We start from the raw sequence: 10,385 nt of genomic DNA on the forward strand, positions 1-10,385 counted from the left end.
ACTTGAATTGATGTGTTATTGTGTGGTAGTTGTATTTGTGCTATGTGTGATATTTATGAAACTTGTTCAAATTATGAAGTGTGATGAATATTTATATTGTGGTATGCTATGTTCATTGTACATATATTATGTATTCATTATAATGTGAATTCTCACCCTTCTGTTTGAATGATGTTCATTGTGACATCGTGCAGGTTCCGACGAGTAGCGTGCTTGCACGAGGACTTAGCCGAGGAGTCTTTCGGTTTTATCGTTTTGATTAGGTAGTGAGTCAAATTCTCTGATCATGTAACACATGGGGTTTTGAACTCATGTTTTAATGTTTGGATAATGTTATCTTTATGGTGTTTAACTTGATATTTTGGATATAATGTGTTGAAGGCTAAGTTGCCTAGTTGTTGAATTCATATGACATGTATATATATGAGTTCATTATGCTATATGATTTGTAGATGGATATAGTATGAGATATATTCATTGAAATTACTTGAGATTTGTTATTTCGCGTGCGATATGCATAACGTATGAAAGCATGAAGTTTCAAATTGAGTTATAAGGTGATCAGTGCATGTTTATATGTTTTATTTTGGGTTTTCATTGCAATGGAAACAACATGTGACGCCCTTTTGTTTATGCAGTTATTTTAATCTGTGTATATTTATCTTAATATTTGGGGTTAGAAAAGGGGTGTTACAGGATTGGCCTAAATGGAGATACGCAATTGAAGCAGAATTAAACTCATTTCACAAGAGACAAGAGTTTGGAGCTGTAGTTCAAACTCCTTAAGGTGTGAAGCCAGTTGGATACAAATTCCGTGCGAAAACCAAATGAAAGTAATGAAATTGTGAGACAAAGCTCGACTTGTCACTCAATGATTTTCGTAAAGACTTGAAATTGATTTTGATGAGACATATTCACGTGTAATAGATGCAAGCAGTTTTTCGATATTTAGTAAGCCTTGTAGCACATGAAGGGCTTAATTTGCACATGATGGATGTTGTAACAGATATTCTATATGGTTCACTTAATAGTGACGTTTACATGAAACTCTCTGAAGGGTTCAATATATTAGAGGCACATAATTCTAGATTTCGAGAAAGCTACTCCATCAAATTGAGCATGTCTATCTATGGAGTGAAACAATCTGGACGCAAGTGTTATAATTATCTCAGTGAATATTTTTGAACAGAGGGATATATAAATAACCCCATTTGTCCTTGCTTTTTTATATAAAAATATGGAAAAGTATTTGTTATAATAGATGTCTGAAATTATGGTATTCATATCTCAAATGTCCTAAGAGATGTCGAGACATTAATCTTTGAACAACATACAATGGCAAGGTAAACATGATTTAAAACAATGTTGGAAAGTAACTGAACACACAAAATTGTTAACCTAGTTCAATGTACAACAACACCTACTCTAGGGGCTACCAAGCTAGGAAGGAAATCCACTATTAGTAATATCAATTTGAAGCTAAACAGCCTCCGGTTTAAAATTTCCCACTTAATCTCTACCCAATGGAACTTCTACCTAGAAACCTCCTAGATATGAGAAACCTCTCTCACTCATAATCACTGTAGTGATGTCTCGCAATATCAATCCTAGGTACTGATATTGACATCCTTTTACCTAAATATTCAATTACAAGCAATACTAGAATAAGAACCTCGTAATAAAAACTAATACTTGATCTTGCTTAAAAGTTTTGATCAAGAACAATAGCTTAAGACACAAGTAACACACACTTAGATCAATGTATCAACGACACCTAAGTGACATACAAACATTCAGTACTTAACAACTGATGAATGAATGACAGAACTTACAACACAATAAAAAGAGTCCTACTCTTGTATCAATTATGATATTAGTGAGGCTCACAATCAACATACAAACCCTAATCTATCTATCACTTTGTAAGTTCTACTCAAAACTAGGTTTGTTGTCTTCTATATATAGAACACTTCTGGAGTGGATTTTGGGCTTCAAAATGCACCAAGGAGACTGCTGTATATCTGTAAAAGATTCTCCATAAAAATAGGTCTCCAATCATTAGTTTCCTAAATATTATCCATACTTAGAAACTATGAATACATCTTAAAATCAGATAAAATCTTTTATCCTTAAATTAAGCGCCACATTGGATCGCATAATATTCCCAGAATAGTCTGCATTTGTAGCAACCCAAACAGATTCCAAAAGCCCATCTTTGCACACAGTGATGATGTCGGATGATCTTCTATAGGACATCTTTCTCGACATGTTTCCTTAGTTGCAGCTGATAGAATATTTTGTTCAACATATATTTGCTGCAAGTTAAAATATCCTATTTAATTTGTTGCTGTCTAATTTTTTTACTAAAATTAATGTGAATCATAAAAACAAAGAATTAACAATCTCCCCCTTTGATAAATTTGGCCAAAACAAATTTACATATTACAATTCATATTTCAACAACAGAAGCAAAATTAACATATAAATTAGAAGTCCAACAGTGCTCCAGAAATCTTCATGCACTCCTTAAATATAACTCTTGACTTGGGACATTAGCAACAGACCTAAATGTCAAGAGTTAGTAATTTTTTTAAGACTTTCTACATTATATCCTCACCACTCATTTGTTTTCGTTTGGTTTTGTTTTCCATGTGAAGGATACTTCGCATGGTTGGCAAGGATGTGCTAATGAATAGTAGAAAATCCATCACTTTAATAGAGTTCAATACAACATATAAACAAGGGTTAAATATGTTTTAGGTCCCTGTAAATATCCCAAAATATGGTTTTCTTCCCTCTAATGTTTTTGTTCAAATAATGGTCCCTCTAATATTTTCCGTCCCTATTATGCATTCCTGCCTTCAATTCCACTTAACTGACGCTTATATGGACAATGACTTGGCATTTTTTTCATTAAACTGTCAGCTTCATTTTCCACGTGTGTAATCAAATTACCAGCATAAATAGGAATAGCCCTTTGCCATAAACGATATTGTTTTCTTCTTCCCCAGATTCGTTATCATTTTCCTGTGCTAGGGTTCCTAATTTCTCCTTGCTTTCTTCTTCTCCAGAAAATCAAAGTCATACAAAGTAACATTTGTCTTCTTCGCTCAATATTCACTGATGTCTTATTCTAGAACCTCGGCTTCAAATGCCATGAACAGTGGGTCGTCTTCTGTTCGCGGCACACGAGGAAGGAAGTGTGGATGTGAAGCACGAATGGTTTCATACATTTGCAAGAATGGTCGAAACAAAGGTAGGCTCTTCTGGAGGTGTCCATTTTGGCAGAGTGGAGATACCTGCGATTTATTTATATGGGACGAAGATCTGGCTGAAGACGACGATGTTGGTGTCGAATCGGTAGATGTCAACAAGCTAAAGGAATTGGAGACTGTTGAATTGATGAGAGAGTTGTATCAAGCTTCCAAGAAGAAGAACATGAAGTTGCAAGGGAAGTTGAAATCAGAGGCATGGACTGGAAAAATCAAGTTGATGCTTTTGTTGGTTTCTCTTCTGATTAATGTTTACCTACTATGCAAATGTAATTGTTGAAAAACATCAGTAATGTAATCATTGTATCATTGGCAATGTAGTAACTCTGTTGTTGTGTAAGATTTTGCTATGTGAGATTGTGTTATAATAAGATTTTGTAAGATTTTGTTATGCTTAATGAATTCTTGTTTATGTTCTTCATGCTAAAATAAGCTTTAAATTATAAAGTCTGTTTGGAATGTGGACATAGTTTGCACTAAATTGGTGACATTATAGCTAAGAATTCAACAATAATTCTCAAAATGACATTATAGGTTTATCATTTAATCCAAAATAGATCCATTAAATGGACTGAGATTGTACATTGACCAAAATAAGAAAGTTTGCATCCAAAACATCTGGATCGATTTCATCAAGGTATTGTCTTCTATCTGGGTTTGGTGCAGAATCAGTAGGTGGAACTTCATTATGAGCTTCAACTTCTACTTCAGTATTTACTTGCACAGGTGGAACTTCATTATGAGCTTCAACTCCTACTTCGGGATTTACTTGCATAGGTGGAACCTCAGCAGTGTGAGCTTTAGCATATTCTGAATTTGGTGGAACCTCAGCAGTGTGAGCTTCACCATGTCCCTATACAGATGCTTGACTTGGTGCCTTCACATGAGCCCCCTTACCCTTCTTATTGAGTGACCCCTTTGGTCTACCCTGACAACAATTACAACAGACCAATCATATTGTGCAATTTGTTTGGCACATACAATAGACCAATCATATTTTGAAAACATAACACTAACCTTTTTTAGCTTTGGTTTACGAAGCTCAGTTCCAGTTTGACTTGCTTGTGTGGGAAGCTCAGTTGTATTGACATTTGGGTTGCTATGTAAAACAATATGTTTATTCTTCTTACATGTTTTTTTGTTGTGACCATATTCCATACATATCTTGCACCTATGAGTAGTGTTAGATCTTCTCCATCTGGTTGCATTTGATTCATTCATCTTTGACACTCTTGTTAAAAAATTGTCTTCCACACTTGTGTTTAGCAAACAATGTCTTGATTTTAAATGTAGTTGATGTTAACACTTTACTACACAACACAGTGTAATTGCACTGTCCCTTCTCCTTGCAAACAACCATACATCTCACTGCATCGTTTTCTCAAACCTGACATCCCTCCCATTCAGCACATTATGCTCAAGAATACAAGTCTTGAACTTCCTTAGTGATAAAAATTCCATTCCTACCTTGAACTTAAAATCTTTGCTTACACCATCTTTCTCATTAAACCTAACAACCCTAGGCCTATCATCATCGCTATCATCTTCAGCACCACTATCAAGCTCATTAGTCAAATACTCATCTTCAATGACATGTTCCTTACCCATTTCAGGTGTAATCAAACTAGGATTCATACCCTCACTAGAGCCTGCAACATCTGCAACATCTGCAGTTGGTTGCTTATTGGATTCATCCTTTTCAAAACCCTCATCAAAACCTTCATCAAATGGATTCATCCTTTTCTTCCTCACTGTCTTCAAACTTAATATCCTTCACTGACTCATCACTGGAATCCTCATCACCCTTTGGTTCATCATCACTTTCATCCATTATGCCCTTCTTCCTCTTCCTCACATTCTCCATAAATGTTGCATCCCCTGTGCTTGGTTTGTGCTCAACATATATTTCAATATCACCTACTTCATTATGGACTGAAGCAGCCATCTCAAAAGCATCACTATCATCCCTAAATGAATTGAGGTCATTTTCTAGACTACCATCAACATGCTTCCACCACATCCTAACTTTTTGGTAGTCAAACCCAGGATCTATAGATATAATTAAATCACATGAATAAAAAATGACCACGACCCAATGTTTTGACCAGTAAAAGCATAAACTTCCCCACCCTCGTAGGTCAGATTTGGATCTTTTGCAAAACGACCCTTAGTGTAAAATATTACCTTAAATGTACCCATCCCTAAAAAAAAAGTGAAAACGACAATAAACATTGGACCCACAATGAACTTTTTTTGTACCAAACCAAGATTTGTAAAAGGGGAATATAATAATAGACAACTGGTCCTACCTCAGATTCAATGTCGAGGGACCACAAAACTATCACCTTTCAACCCTTGTCTGGGACCACAGCACTATCGTGAGCAGCAAACTATAGATTCTGCAACCATGACAAACTTAATCAAGTTAGCATATATAGAACGAAGATTGTTAATGTTGGCGAAAGTGAATGGAAGTGTGGAGAGCAATTTCACCTTCTCTTGGGAAAAAAACCCTAGCAGAGAAACCTGAGAAAGAACACAAACCGTAAGAGAGGAATGAAGATGAAGAGATTGTAATTTTAGGGTTTTTTACTAAGTTACTCTTCCAATTAACAGCTCAGCATATGTTATTTAAAAAATTAAAATAAAGAATGCCAAATCATGATTCACGTAAGCGTCTGTTAAGTGGAATTGATGGCAGGGCTGCATATTAGAGGGACCATTATTTGAAGAAAAAAAATTAGTGGAACGAAAATCATATTTTAGAATATTTACAGAGACCTAAAACATATTTAACCCTATAAACAATAACGAATAATTTATAATGAGTGTCTTTATTTGAATTGGAGGAACCAAAGTGATATCCTAATTACCATACTTATTGCATGAAGGTTATGATGGAATTGGGTGAAGACGAATATTTATGATAAAAATATTAGTAACTCAAATAAAAATAATAATAATAATAAATGGATTAAAAAAATGAATGATAAATTTATGGATTTAATAAATGCTGAAATGTATACGCAATTAAAATTAATGTATATATGATACAAAAACATGCGAATATCTAGTGATAATATATTTCGAGTCATGATTTAATATTGTGTGAAAAAAAATAAATAAATGCATTTATATTTTTTCAAAATAATGACTAATTAACTTTGAACAATGAAATAATGAGTGTTAATTGTTAAACAATGGAATTGAATTAAAATAAATTAAAAGTTAATTATTTTTTCAAAAAAATACATATTTAAAATTATTTTTATGAATTATTTTACAAAAGGAGGTTAATTTTATGAATAAATTTAAAATAAAAACTAAATTGATTGATTAATCATTAAAGTTCAATGAATTTATTTTTTAAAATAAAATTATGAATAATATGCATGATATAATTAAATTTGAAATAAATTCTACAAAAAAAATATAGAATTGGAAGGTTGATATTATTTTTATGCATATATGGTATTTTGGATTAATTTTGAAAAACAAAAAGATGACAATGAAGATAAAGAATTGGATTTTTGTCCTAATTAAAAATAATTATCTTTTTTTACAAAATATCCCTTTAAAATAATGTTTATAATTTATTTTAAATATTTTTTAAAATTTTATTATTTAAAAAATTGGAGGTTAATTTTATTTTGAGGCGCACCATGTAATTTACGAAACACAAAAATGAATTTTTTTTTTAAAAATAATAGATTAATCTTGAAAATTCAAAAAATTAATTTTATATAAAATTATGAATAATATGAATGACATGATAAAATATGAAATAAATTATAAAATAAAAATATAGATTTGGGTTAATTAGAATTTGTGAAGGATTTGTTATAAAAAAAATAGAGAATGAGAATGAAAATGAAAATATGTGGTGTGAGATGAATTGAGTTGTTGAAATTAGAATGGATTTAGAAGATGACGAGTAATGCGACAAAAATGGTTTTATTCGGAAAATATATTGGGAGTCTTACTTTTAATAATGGAGTAGAGAAAAAAAAAGAATGACATATAATATCCATCATTTATTTTAAAATTTAATGGTTAAGATTCATAAAAATGTCATAAAAATGGTTAAGATTCATTCTCATTTTCTCACATAAAAATATCATTCTTATATGATATTTCCTCTATATATATCATGTGTAATGCAAGAGAAAATAATATTTTAGATTTTTGAAAAAATATAGTTTAAATTTAATTTGATAATTAAATAAATAAATTTTTATTATTTTAATATAAAACTGATTTAATCAACATCTTCTAAGACAGTTGCTCCTCCGTTTGTTCTTGAAACTAGGATATTCACTAAGAATATTGAACCGAGATGTGGGTATTCTTTTTTAATCCCACGTTGTTATGTATGTTTGGTTTTTTATGAAAGGTGTTGATAGTTCAACGACTTGATTGGGTCACTGTATTTTTTTAATGGTGAATCGAAATAAGACATGGCACTAGAGCTTATGAGAAATTTGTGCTCTTCACTGGAAATATTTCATGACAAGATTTTTTACATCAACACAATTGCGACCGGTCATGGAAATAAGCAACAAAACTTGTAAGTTGTAAGTTGTAAGTTGTAGACACTTGAATGTGAGGAGTGTCCATAATTTGAATCTATGTTTTAATTGGCATATCTTTATGAGTTTAAGGAGATTGAGTGGCCATTCAAACGAAAACATAAATACTAAAAGATTGGGTGGGATATTTTATCTCCAAACATCAATATAATAAGTACAGTGATATACAGAGTTACTTTGTAAGCAACAGTTGTATGGACCAACTCAAGTATTGTTATGCATTTTCTATTTTTAGAATTATCTTTTTAACAATTTCCTTGTTACACAATAGCATTGTTATTTTCTTTCTACTTATTTTGATTTTTATGATTTAGGGACATCTTAGTTATGTGGTTTTTCATCTCGTTTTGATTTCTTCAATAATACAGGGATTTGTTAAATATGTTGAATGAATTGCAAATAAGATTGAAGAAAAGGAAAAATGGAGGTTGAAGACACCGGCCTATAGGAAAATAAATAGGTTAAAGCATTGGACAAACTATATACCACCACTTATAAATTCAAAGGCAATTTATGATCAGAATTTTATAAGAAAGGTAAAAAAATTTCTCTAATCATGGATTTTTCCCAAGTCAATATTCATCTAAAATGATACAAGTGTATAATATTTAGATTCTATTTTTCCACGTAGTTGAGCTTGTCACTACAACATTTTTGGCCTACGGCCACGCTAAATTTTTTCACAGCTCAGAAACTGTGGCCACATACATGATTTGGCCAGGATTTTCAAATCGTAGATTTATGTTATAAAATATTGAATCTGAGGTGTGAAACTGTGGCCTTTCATTCAATTGTCAGGGTTATGCAACTGCATATATTTTAAGCCGCAAAGAAAAACCGCGGCCTTATAATTTTCACTTCAAACGGTGGTCCAAGCCCAAAAAATTATACCCCGCCAGATTTTTCCTCTTTTATTTAGTTTCCCTCTTTCTATTATTTTGTGTTCTAAAATTTTTTAAGATTAAAAAAAAGAAAAAAAATTTAAAACATAAAAACATCAAAAACGTTAAACCTCTTTCTCCCTAAAGCCTTTCTTCTTCTCTCTCGCAAAGCCTTTCTTCTTCCTCTCTCGCAAAAACGTCTTTTCCTCTGAAAAACCTTGAGTCAAAATTGTAACCTCTGAAAAACGTCATCTCTCGCAAAATCTCCATTTCTCCTCACTACAGGTTAGAAGTTAACCCTAAATCTATATTTTGTTTTGTAGTTTAGATTTCGTTGAACCAACCGAAGCTTCCATTGCAGTCAATTATCTGTGTTAAACTTATGAACCTGTTAAATGAAGTTTCGTTTTTACCCAAATGGTTTCATAACTCCTCGTATATGTTTTGCATGCATGTGATTTTCGATTATCTTTTGGTAGGGTTTCATTTTTACCCGTATTGTTATAACTATTGTGTTTACCAGGGTTAGGCTTTGTTGTGGTGATTTGAAGTGGATAGATTTTGTTAGGGATAGATTCTGTTTGATGCATGGTGAACTGATCTTTATTAGGGTTAGATTATGCTTGATGCATAGTGAACTGATGTGAACTGGCCTTTATTAGGGTTAAATGGTTACTTCAAAACTAAGTGATCAAAATATGATGAACATCAATGTCCAGTAGATATAATTAATCAAACATTCAAAACATTTTTAGAGGCTTAAAAAATAAAAGAACCAAATATTTTGTAGAAGAAGAAATAAAAGGTAAATACAAAAGGCGAAAATATAATAATAAGTAGATTCTGTATCTAATCTCTCAAAAAATACATGCCAACAAAATATTTTCCATTCTCTCTTAATAATAAGGCGAAAATTAAAGGAGTAAAATGAATGGAAAATATCGTAATGTATCACTAACAGATAACAGTGAAATTGAAATAATAGGAAAGAAGCGGCCTTCTAATATGAGTGACAGTGGCATTCCAAAGCTGACGCATATTATCACATCAAATAATACAATTGTGCAAACTAAAAAGGAGAATCAGCATTTAATGTAAATACCATAAACTATAAGATGCAAATCAGCTTAGTGAAGCAATCTCCTATAAATAATGATAGTAAAGAAGCAAAAGCTTAATATCAACACCAAACTGAATACCCTTAAGCTATAATTGATATCATATGACCCTTTAACTAAGCTACCTTTTGTCAAAACAAAATACTTTAGTTGCCTTGATTAAAAAATTTGAGAATGGTATATTTTCATTACTGAGTTTTAATATTTCCATATCAATTGTTATAAGCATACTTACATCAGCTGGGTGCCAAAAAAGTAAACAACCACTTTCTTCCAATCTGCAGAGTAACCCCACTTCTCTGGCTCACTGACTTGCCAGAAGCAATGAACTTGAATTGTCAAGTCTTGTTGGATATGTTATTCTACTTATTTAACTATTTGCTTACTGAGTTATATTTTTCCATCCCTATTAGTTTCTTGTATTCAACTCACTTTCATCTTAGAGGACACTATGGCAGGAATAGAGTAGGACTACTTGATTATGCTAAAATCATAAATAGAATTAAGTTAGACATATGAAATGTA

The sequence above is a fragment of the Vicia villosa genome, unplaced genomic scaffold, assembly GCF_029867415.1.
Source record: "Vicia villosa cultivar HV-30 ecotype Madison, WI unplaced genomic scaffold, Vvil1.0 ctg.001165F_1_1, whole genome shotgun sequence".
In the NCBI taxonomy this organism is placed as follows: Eukaryota; Viridiplantae; Streptophyta; class Magnoliopsida; order Fabales; family Fabaceae; genus Vicia; species Vicia villosa.